This window comes from Dendropsophus ebraccatus, chromosome 8 (assembly GCF_027789765.1).
Source record: "Dendropsophus ebraccatus isolate aDenEbr1 chromosome 8, aDenEbr1.pat, whole genome shotgun sequence".
NCBI lineage: Eukaryota > Metazoa > Chordata > Amphibia > Anura > Hylidae > Dendropsophus > Dendropsophus ebraccatus.
This window is the reverse complement of record NC_091461.1, coordinates 74085123-74096612: the sequence shown is the minus strand read 5'-3', so window position 1 is coordinate 74096612 and position 11490 is coordinate 74085123. Positions and strand designations below refer to the sequence as shown.

Below are 11490 nucleotides of genomic sequence, written 5' to 3'. Positions count from 1 at the left end.
CCAGAGAATAAAAGCATATATGAAAGGTACCATGTATCTTCTAGACCTAACAACTATCTAACAGGTTCAGCTGTCTTAAACATGAATTGCAGTTGACAGAATTCGGCCACAACCACACAATTTCTTATTTTAGCTTTTTTACAGCCATTTTTTGGGACAGATTCACTATAGAGCAGGACAGCACAGCCTTGAGAAAGGGAACCTGATTATACTGTAGCTCTGAGGGGTACACAGGAAGCTGCTGTCAGTGAGGTGCTGTGCAGGGGTAGATTAAGGGTAGCATGAGCTGTTCAGAAATTGTGGGCCCCCTGCCCCCACCCCACTAACCATGCCCCAACAAACCCCACCCTCCAATAAAATAACCTGGCTGAGGGGGCTATATACTGTAACATGTCCTCAGGCTTTGTGAACTATAAATGCTCTACGGAGGGGATGCTACAATGGAAGTTCCCTGCGGCAGCACAACAACATTGGACTTCTCCTGGCATCTGTTCATCCCTACTCTTAGGTGTGCATCCAGGAATTGACTTCAGTGGCATGTCTGCTGCCAATGATGCGGTGCATTATGAAAAATACTACCATACTACCATGTAGAACCCTTTTGCCTACATCAATATACCATAAATCTTGTATGTAGCCTTTCTTTTATTCGCTTCTATTAAATACTTTACTAATCATTCATGTCATATATTTAGAACCTCTTTATTCTCAATTCTTGCAATTGCATGGGAGAGTTGCAGAAAATTAAAATAATGGCTTGTCAGGACTCAATATTATGAGGAGAAATATTCAAAGGGTCTGAGTACTTTTCCCTTAAAAAACTGTGAAACCCATTTTGAACCATATTTACCTTAAACCCCATTCTCCTGAATTTTACTCACTTCTTTTTAGTGCAAATTTTTAAATAGTGGCGTGACCCCCTTGATGCTGTTAATTTGTAACATCACCTTCATTTTACTCTACACCTTATGAATAAGATCCACAATGGGATATTTTTCTAAAATTATGTTCTTAAGCTGTCCTGATTCTAAAACCTCCCAAATATTGCCAAACTTATACTTGCTCTGATATTCCTCTAACCCATACTTCCTCTTTTTCCAATCTATCAAATGCTGGATAGTCCATTTTTATCCTTGTTTTTTTCCCTTTTTTTCTTTTTTTTTTCTTTTCTTATTATGGCTTTTAATTGTTTAAAGCACTTATCACATAGGGGTATACGCACAACATACAATGCCTGGGGCAACACCATTTTTGTCAGTCTAATTCTATCTGCCATTGACAACAATAATTTTTATTTTAGTTTAGATTTTTTTGAAGGATTGAAGAGACATCCAGTGCTACATATTTCTTTATGTAGAAGATCATGGTCTTCATTTACAACTGTATTTATGCCTCAAAATGATTGCCATACAAAAATGCGGTTAACAAAATATATTGTGTGAACATACCCTATAGGTAACAAACTATTAAAGCGACTCTGTACCCACAATCTGACCCCCCCCCTCAAACTGCTTGTACCTTCAGATAGCTGCTTTTAATCCAAGATCTGTCCTGGGGTCCGTTTGGCAGGTGATGCAGCTATTGTCTTAAAAAAACTATTTTTAAGCTTGCAGCCCTGTGCCCAACGGTTGGGGCTTAGATTGTGTATGTATTAGGCTGGCACAACCTCTCTGTCCCTCCTCCCGGCCCTCCTCATCATTAGGAATGCTCCAGGCAGATTGTCTCCTATTCTTTAGCTGTGTGAATACTGAACATGGGCTGGATCGTTAAGGCACCTGTGCAATGTTCAGACAGGAGAAAATGTTCCAGTGGCATTCCTAATGATGAAGAGGGTGGGGAGGAGGGACGGAGGGGTGATGCAAAGTTAAGGCACAGATACTCCAGTTGGGAACAGGGCTGCAAGTTTGAAAGTTGTTTTTTAGGACAATAACTGCATCACCTGCCAAACGGACCCCAGGACAGATCTTGGATTAAAAGCAGCTATCTGAAGGTACAAGTAAAAAAATACTAATAGGAGGCTTTAGTTTTTAAAATTAAGAAGAGTTTAATAAAATCTCTAAAAGGTAATAAAAGCAGTAACAATTTGAAATAAAATGCAAGCTGCAAAGAAAGCAAAAGAAGTTAATTTTTTTTAAATATAAAACCCTAAGTAACAACATGTAGAACCGCTAAATAACAGTAATGGTGATTTTCTTACTTTGAATTAATAGATAAGAACAAAAGAGGGGCACCTCCTGGTGCAATAAAATCAAAAGGTGGTGTGTCTTATCCAATCGCTAGTTGGACTCACTCACCTTCAAAAGTTGTGCAAGTGATAGGCCGCAGATCATCAGGACCAAATCGACCCCACAAGAATTAGCGCAGGAAGACGTTCAGAGTGTAAATGCTGCTGTAGTCAAAGGCTGGTACACCAACGTGACTCAAGATGGTATTTTATTGGCAACGCGTTTCAGCCTGTCTATTAAATCACAGACCTTTTTCTAGCAAAAGACCTTACATACTGGTCAGCCCCTCTAGGTAGCCTAACCCTGTCACCACTTCTACAACTCACCTAACGTAACCTAACAAAGAGACTATTCAAGCTCCAAGCCTAAGTGTACCCTAAACATAGTCTACCTGCTATTGCAGTCATTCCAGTGTTTCTAAACAAACTATGCTACAGTAAAGAGAAGGGGGGGGGGGGGGGGAGAGTGGATTACATTTAAGAGCTACTGTTGTGTACGTAGTAAGAATACTAAGGAACAGAAATTTACCTTTAAGGCTCCACATGGACTCTCTTGAAGAGGCTTAAAGGCTTTACTGTCCCCAACAAAAATGGCGCCGGTGCTACCCCCACGATCGCCGAGATAGGCCGGCCAGTACCGGCCGGCCCATCACAGCGATCTAACAGTTAAAAAGTGTCCGGCTGGGTTCTGCACCCCTCAGCTAGGTAGCTGAGGGGTCCAGAACAGGTGTGTGTATAGTGTAGTGCACTATACACACCTGACCCTGCTTAATTTTTACACTAAATCATTGATCTTGTCTTTTTTCATTTTCACAAGGTGTTAAAAGATAAAAAAAAACACAAAATGTGTAGAGCAATTTCCCCTGACTACGAAAATACCCCACATGTGGACATAAAGTGCCATGCGGGTGCAGGGTAAGCCTCCAAAGGGAAGGAGCACCATTTGATTTTTGGAGGCTGGATGTGGAATGGAATGGATTTCGAGGGCCATGTTGCATTTAAAAGGCCCCTGTGTTGCCAAGACCATTGAAACCCCCCACAAGTGACCCCATTATGGAAACTACACCCCTTAGGGAATGTAACAAGGGGTGTAGTGAGCATATGGACCCCACTGGTGACGGGTACAAATGTGGAACAATGTGGCGTGAAAATGAAATATTACATTTTTTACACTATAATGTTGGTTTAGCCTTAAATTTTTCATTTTCACAAGGGGTTAAAAGATAAAAAAAACCCCACAAAATGTGTAGAGCAATTCCCCCTGAGTCCGTAAATACCCCACATGTGGACATAAAGCGCCATGTGGGCGCAAGGCAAGCCTCCGAAGGGGAGGAGCACCATTTGGATTTTGGAGGCTGGATTCGGCCAGAAAGGATGATGAACGCCATGTCGCATTTACAGAGCCCTCGTGCTGCCAAAACACTGGAAACCCCCACAAGTGACCCCATTCTGGAAACTACACCCCTCAAGAAATCTAACAAGGGGTGCAGTGAGGATATGGACCCCTTGATGACGGGCACATTTGTGCCGTGAAAGTTAAAAAAATGAAAAATTTCCCTTTCACGTAACATTGTTCCACATTTGTGCCCATCACCAGTGGGGTCCATATGCTCACTGCACCCCTTGTTAGATTCCTTAAGGGGTGTAGTTTCCAGAATGGGGTCACTTGTGGGGGGTTTCAAGTGTCTTGGCAGCACGAGGGCTCTGTAAATGCGACATGGCCCTTGAAATCCATTGCAGTGAAATTCAGCTTCCAAAAGCCAATTGGCGCTCCTTTCCTTTGGAGGCTCGTCCTGCGCCCGCTTGGCACTTTATGTCCACATGTGGGGTATTTCTGTACTCGGGAGAAACTGCGCTACACGCTATTTTTTTTTTCCTTTTATCCCATTGTGAAAATGAAAAATTGAAGGCAAGAACAACGTTATAGTGTAAAAAATACATTTTTCTTTTTTCACGCCACATTGTTCTGAAAATCTGTGAAGCACCTGTGGGGTCCAGATGCTCACCGCACCCCTTTTTACATTCCTTGAGGGGTGTAGTTTTCTAAATGGTGTCCCTTTAGGGGTGTTTTTTATGTTTTGGAACCCCAGAGCCTCTGCCAACCTGAAGTGGTACAGTCAAAAATGACCAAATATAACGGAGGCGTTGAAATTCACTAGTTGCTCCTTTATGTCTGAGGCTTGTGGTTGCGTCAAACAATGCAATAGGGCCACATATGGGGTATTTCTATAAACTGCAGAAACAGGGCAATCAATATTGGGGTGCATTTCTCTGGTAGTAGGTTTATAACTATGAAAAATATTGGATTACAATAAAATCTCTGCACAGAAAATAAAAATTTTCAAATTTCTTGCACACTTAACTTTTATTTCTATGACTCTCCAAAAGGTTTAAAAACATTTTTTGGATGTGCTTTTGCAGAGTTTGGGGGGTGCAGTTTCTGAAATGGGGTGCTTTGTGGGGCTTTCTAACATGCAGTCCCCTCAAATACACTTTAAGGCTGGGTTCACACTACGTATATTTCAGTCAGTATTGTGTTCCTCATATTGCAACCAAAACCAGGAGTGGATAAAATACACAGAAAGGATCTGTTCACACAATGTTGAAACTGAGTGGATGTTTTAAAATAACAGCAAATATTTGCCATTAAATGGCGGCCATCCACTCAATTTCAACATTGTGTGAACAGATCCTTTCTGTGTTTTTAATCCACTCCTGGTTTTGGTTGCAATATGAGGACCACAATACTGACTGAAATATACGTAGTGTGAACTCAGCCACCTGAACAGGTCCCTAAAAATATCTGACTTTGAAATTTTACGGAAAATTTGGAAAATTGCTGCTAATGTTTTAAGCTTTCTAGTGTCTGAAAAAAATGAAAAATAGTTTAATAAATACCGCCATTATAAAGTAGACATGTTGCTAATGCTATTTAATATATCATTTATGTGGCATAACTATTTTCTGTATAAGCAGAAAAGTTTCAAAGTTTAAAAAATACATTTTTTCACAATTTTTCACGTTATTTTGGGTTTTTCATAAAGATTCGTTATAAGTATCGACTCCAATTTACCAGAAATGTAATGTACCATATGTCACGAGAAAACAATCTCAGAATCAGCCGGATAGATAAAAGCATTCCGAAGTTAATGAATAAAGTGACACAGGTCATATTCATAAAATTTGTGTCTGTCCTTAAGGCCATTTCAGGCTCTGTCCTTAAGGGGTTAAAATCGCCTGGACTGTTGATTTCTGCAAAAAAAATTTCACGACAGTGACACTTAAAAAATTATGTTTAACATAAAAACTTGATTTAAACAATAGAGCATTTTCTGATTAAACATTTCCTTTAAACCCTTTTGTAAAAAAAACCAAAACATACATGATTTCAATTGTTCAACACTTTATTTTTTATTGGACATAAAGGGATTGAGGCTGTTAATAAAAATATATATAACCAATCAGCATATATTATTCAATCATGAAAGATAATACATTGGATAAATCCCTTAAGACATTGGTCAGGTCTTCACTTAAACTTGATTCCAGTCTTTAGTTGATCGACAGCCTTGTCTCCAGCATCTTTTGCAGCTTGGCATCCTTTGTCTACAGCTGAAAATTAATAAAACTAATTGGTAAATGCATAAAATGCTTATGGTAAAATTTTGCCCTGCTTTATCATTTATTCAGATTTTTGACAGGCAAAGCTAATTTATGTGTTTATTGTTAATGTTTTTTATTCATGGATAAACAGTGTATACAGGTAGTTATGCCCAGATATTCTAATTTTAATTATTATGAAAATATGAATATGCAAAGAAGTGTATATTGTGTATATAGTATGTTCTTTATGGTGTATATTCACATGTGGGAATGATCAGTTAATCTGCCACTGTCATTGTCTTCTAAAAAGACTATTGAAAAGTCTGAATAGGTAAGAATTATAACTTTAATAGGGGTTGTCAAGTGTGAAATGTGCCATGTGGAAATGTTTGTGATCATTTCCTGTAAGGAAAAAAATGTGTATACTGTAGTTGGCAAAATGCTGATTAAGGATTTAAATATGCAATAGCAGAGGACAGACCAAGACTAATATGGAATTTTGGTAGTTTAAAGGGTTCTTACAGACTTCACCAAGCCATGGACTTGGTGAATTGAAAGAAAACATGCCATAAGAAGGGAACAGTCAAATCAAATAATAGAAAGGATTAAAACTTCTTCAAGATGGAAATCCAACACAAAATTTGATAGAAGATTGTGGTTGTTCCCAGTTCGCTGTGTGTTAAATATAGTGCAAATATAAAGAAAATGGAAAGGTTATTAAAGAGAAATATACAGGTAGACCAAGGGAGATGTCAACACATCAGTATTGACTGAGATGAGCTAAATGAAATGAAAAGATATGTAAAATAATATATATGAAAAACAAGTATTAGCACCTAACTAGAAGACACCAAATTACAATGTGTTGAAATGCAACAATGGAGTGTGAAGGGTTAGATGAAAAAGATAGTGAAGAATCGTGAATCTGCATTGGCCAAGAATATGATGCTGGGACTTTTGTCTGATTCCATTCTAAATAATCATTCTAAAAATGATAGCCCCTCATAGAGGAGGAAGGTAACAGACATACCTTTCTCCTTGGCGTCCTGTGCAATATAGGGGGCTATCAGTTGGTTCCCGTGCTGTTAGCAGTGTAATCCTTGGTCCAGAGCACCGTTAGGAGCACTGCCCCGCCCCCATCGCATGAGCTGGCCCGCCCACTCCATTGATTATCATTAGAAGGAGCAGGCAGTGGGGCCGGGGCAGTGGTCTTAACGGTTAGGATTACACTGCTAACAGCATCAGAACTGTGTAGAGAAGGAAGGTGAGACATATACCTTCCTCCTCGGAATCCTGTGCACTATAGGGGGCTATGAGCAGGTTACATTTGTTTAACCTGCTGATAGTTCACCTTTAATGACTCTCTGTCATTAAAAATAAAGTTTGACTTGTCAGAAATTATTCATTACACATCTGTGTACACACACTCAGAGATTACTTACCTTCTTGAGCAATTTTTTGACCTTCTTGCACACACTGGTTAGCTGTGTTCTGCACTGTGTCTTTTCCTTGTTTCACTGCAAAGAAAGTGATTAAGATTACAATATGTCCAATTGATAAGCATAGATTTAATTTTTTTTACCAATGAGAAGCAAATGGCTGGTGTACATATTCATGTGCAAATTGCAATCAAATAGGTGGGGCATCGAGTAGTACTGTTTTCCATGTATTGTAAAACTTTTTTTGGGAAATTACATAATTTTTATAACCATACAAAGTTCATACCATTTTTAATATGCAATACAATGCAATTGCATGACATGAGTGGAAGAACTATAAACTGGAAACCCCATTCACCCAGATAGAGGTGTGTTTGTATTTGATTAAAAATCATTAGACAAAAAAAAGGGGAAAAAAAAGAAAAAAACATGAATCCTTAGGGCACAAACTAGAGCTATTATCTCTATACACACAGTGCACTTTAGTTTCATGATGACGGCGAAGCTTAAAGGGGTATTTCAGATAAAATTTACTTATGAGTTATCCACAGAATAGCATTGAACCATTTTCTGCTTTGGGGTTTTCTATTGGGTCCAGGGTAAAGACTGTATGTGGAATGGAGTTGCTTATAAGTAGAGTTAAGCCCCTATTACACGGGGCAATGGAGAGGAGCAAACGAGCGATGTAAGGGCTTGTTTGCTCCTCATTCCCCGCTCGCTGCCGGCACAATTACACAGGTTGGCAGCAAGCAGGTGAGTGTAGAGGGGGCCGCGGGAATCTGCGGGGGAGGGGGGCTGCCTGCGTGATCACTAGATTGTCCATAGCAGATAGCCGCGGTCTGCTGCCGCCACTCCTATTCCGCAGTGCGACGGCAGCATAATGCTCTAAGTTGTTTGTCTATCAACATGTTGAAAGACAAGCAACTGCAACGATCAGCTGACATACTGTAGTTTATTTCGGCAGTTTGTTGTCTTCTATTACAGAAGACTATTATCGGCCGTAATGGCCGATATCAGTTGAATAAGGCCGATAATCATATAGTGTAATGGAGCCTTTAGTTAGATAATGAGATTAGGGAGTTGGATGAGTTGCAAAGTAATCTGGCCATGGAGAGCAGATTAGATGGAATTTTAGTAGTGTTACAAAATTCAGGTGAGAAATTTCTTATAGTATATATGTTTGCGAGAACTTCTGGCTCCAGTGAGGAACTGGCAATGGGTCTGTGAATTTCCAGTAAAGCGGGATTAGAGATTTAGCTGCTAGAATCAATTGCAGGCTGAGAAGCTTGTTAAAGGATTTATAGGAGGTGAGTAGTAAGTAAGAGGAAGACCAATAGGGGTAACTGAGTCAGTCAGGGCAGATGGTCTTAAAGGAGAAGTCAGGTGAAAATTTTTATTAAAGTATTGTATTGCCCCCCAAAAGTTATATAAATCCCCAATATACACTTACTACAGGAAATGCTTATGAAGTGCTTTTTTTTCCCTGCACTTACTACTGCATCAAGGCTTCACTTCCTGGATAAAATGGTGATGTCACAACCCGACTCCCAGAGCTGTGCGGGCTGTGGCTGCTGGAGAGGATGATGGCAGAGGGAGGCTCAGTGTCCCTCCAGTGCCCTGTGTCCCTCAGTGTCCCCCTGCCATCCTCCTTGGAAGGAGGTCTGGATTTCTGGGTCAAAGTTGTTGGGTTTAATTCTTTCTAGGGATATGTATGGTGGAGTCTTGTCTGGTTTGGGGAGAAGTAATTTTTTGTAATGTTTGAAGACCAGTTTTGGGGTGGGATTCAGCTGTAATGAAAATCTCAAGTCATGATGGATAGTGGTTCCATCTCTATATGGGAGTTTCTTAAAGCTGTGGAGCAGGTGTAGGTAGTGTCAGTGGTTTAATGTTTTGTTTTCAAGTAGCTGGCAGAGATCATTAAGGTTTGATAAAGAGATAGGGGTAAAGCTGTAGGGGATGCAGTTGTTACTAGGCTTCCATTCCAGGGGGACTGCAGGCCCCATCATGACACTAACACTGGCTAGACTACTTATACTGTATTAATAGAACACGTAAGAGACCCCATAATGTGCATAGACCCCCTGGTTTACCAAAGAGTTCAATCACTGTATAATTCAGTTGTTAGGCAAAATATGGAACAATACCTATGACATGTATGCTGATCAGAGATGAGCAAAGCAGATGTGTTTTGCTTTGTACGAAGCAAAACTTATCTGTGCTTGTATCCCTCAGGCTGCCCGCAATGTGCAGAGGGAGGATATCGCCCGAGGACCAGCTAGAAAATGCCTGGAGAACATGGATACAGCCATAGTTGTATCCATGTTTTCCAGGCAGTCCTTGGGCAGAATACTTCCTCTATACGGAGTCGGCAGCCTGAGGGATACAAGCACGGATAAGTTTTGCTTTGTATGAAGCAATAAGAATGCTGACGATACACATGACATACAGTAGCTGTCTCTGCAGCAAATATCTTCCCCCATATCACCATAAATGTGCGCACATAGCTCCACCAAACATATAGGTTTTTCATTGTGATGATGGTGACAAGCTTAAAAAGATACTTTTGACAGCAACAAAGGTTTGGGCCCGTTCAATGTTTTTTTTTTGTATCCAAACATCTTTTTTCGAGGACATTTAGGAGTCCCAATGACACATTAGACTTTTGGTGAGTCCTACAAAAGGTTGTGTTATAGCTCCACACAACCTAAGAGTTTTACTGATCTCTAGTACTGCACCCATAAAACTGGCGGTTTAGGACTTTTACCATTAATTTATATAGAGGGTTTAGAGAGTGCCAAATTTACTGTACAATTCTCCATTAGAAGCGAAATTTAAGAGACCACTCCTGTTCATAAGTAATTTCATGGACTTTTTTAACAATTTTTTTCTGTCAGATTCTTACTAAAGTTTCACATATAGCATTCAGACCAGTAAATGTCAATTTTACACCGCTACAGATGTCTAGTATACTAAATTGTGAATATCTTAATGCATGTACACATTTCACTTCAATTTCTTTACAAAGGATTTAATGACAATATGTGGCCAGACCATAGTAACAATCACTGGCTTAATCCCAGACCAAGGATTATAGAAAAATTAGTTTTAAACTTAGTGAATAATATTTTTAGGTACTCAAAACAGTTAAAGTAAAAAAAAAAAAAAAAAGAAAATCTCTCATTGTTCTACTTAAAGTGATTTTATATAAATGACAAGTAAACATTGCTTACCTAGGTCACTTGTATTTAAATCAACTCCAGCACCCTTTTTTAAGAAGGACATCTTGAAGTCTGAATGTAAAGGTGACACTTTAGGATCCGGCAGAGAAAAAACAAAACTGGTCAGCACAGTTATCTGCCTTGTGTTTTTATAGGAAGAGTGCTGCCCCTCCTTTTGCCTTTTGGCAGACTGTCCCCATTGGTCGTGATGCTAACAGATCATGGCATCTGCATGGTTGTCATAATTAGGATATCAACAAATGGTGGAATACATTTTTGAACAGCATTGTTTTCTATTCCCTGCAGGCTGGGTGGACTATTCACACTGGAAAATTCCAGCCAGCTAGATAAAGGCTTGCCTCTGGCACAAAATACATTATTGACCGCCCTGTGTTTGTCTGGTTTCAGCTGCAGCTGGATGTTTGCCAAGCTTTTAGTTCTTTTGCTGCTTTGTTAATTAATATTTTAAATTCCATTTTAGTGGGTTGTAAGCATATTATAATGGTAGCCAGTACTTAGGAAACTCCAGAAAGAAATTAAATAACCTTTTTACATTACACAGTCCATGTTAAATAAATGAGCTTCACTAATAAAAAGTCTATGGTTATTTTATGGATATCAAAAGTCTCAGGAGAACCTTTTATTGTAGAAACAAAAGGGAAAATTACATTTCTGAGTACCCCATGAAGTAATGGGTGAGGGGTGCTATCTTTTAGGCCATGTCCGGAACATGGCCATCATCTTGAAAGATCCATATTGGATCAAGGACAATAAATTAAATGGTCATGTAGCATATTAAAAAAGACCACACTTGTCTCAGAAATCGATTGTTGCAAACAGATTTGCAATATATCTTGTGGTTCAAAAGTTATCAAACATTCATAATGATTGGAATCAGTGGCTTTAGCTTTGTGTTCAGCATCAGAGACTGCAAATTGTACACATTAAACAGCAGTGTGTCAGGGCAGGGAGGTAGGGATAAGACACGACAGTTAGCCCTAAGGCT

The 11490-nt window shown here is 39.4% G+C and overlaps 1 long non-coding RNA gene across 1 annotated transcript; it reads right to left on the bottom strand.

Annotated features, from left to right (window-relative positions):
- Positions 1–5610: 5610 nt before the first annotated feature.
- Positions 5611–10788, bottom strand: LOC138798671 (uncharacterized). The gene is made up of 3 exons (XR_011364135.1): positions 10497–10788; positions 7270–7344; positions 5611–5836 (listed from the first exon to the last, which is right to left on the bottom strand). It is a non-coding gene; the product is annotated as an uncharacterized lncRNA (long non-coding RNA).
- Positions 10789–11490: the final 702 nt, after the last annotated feature.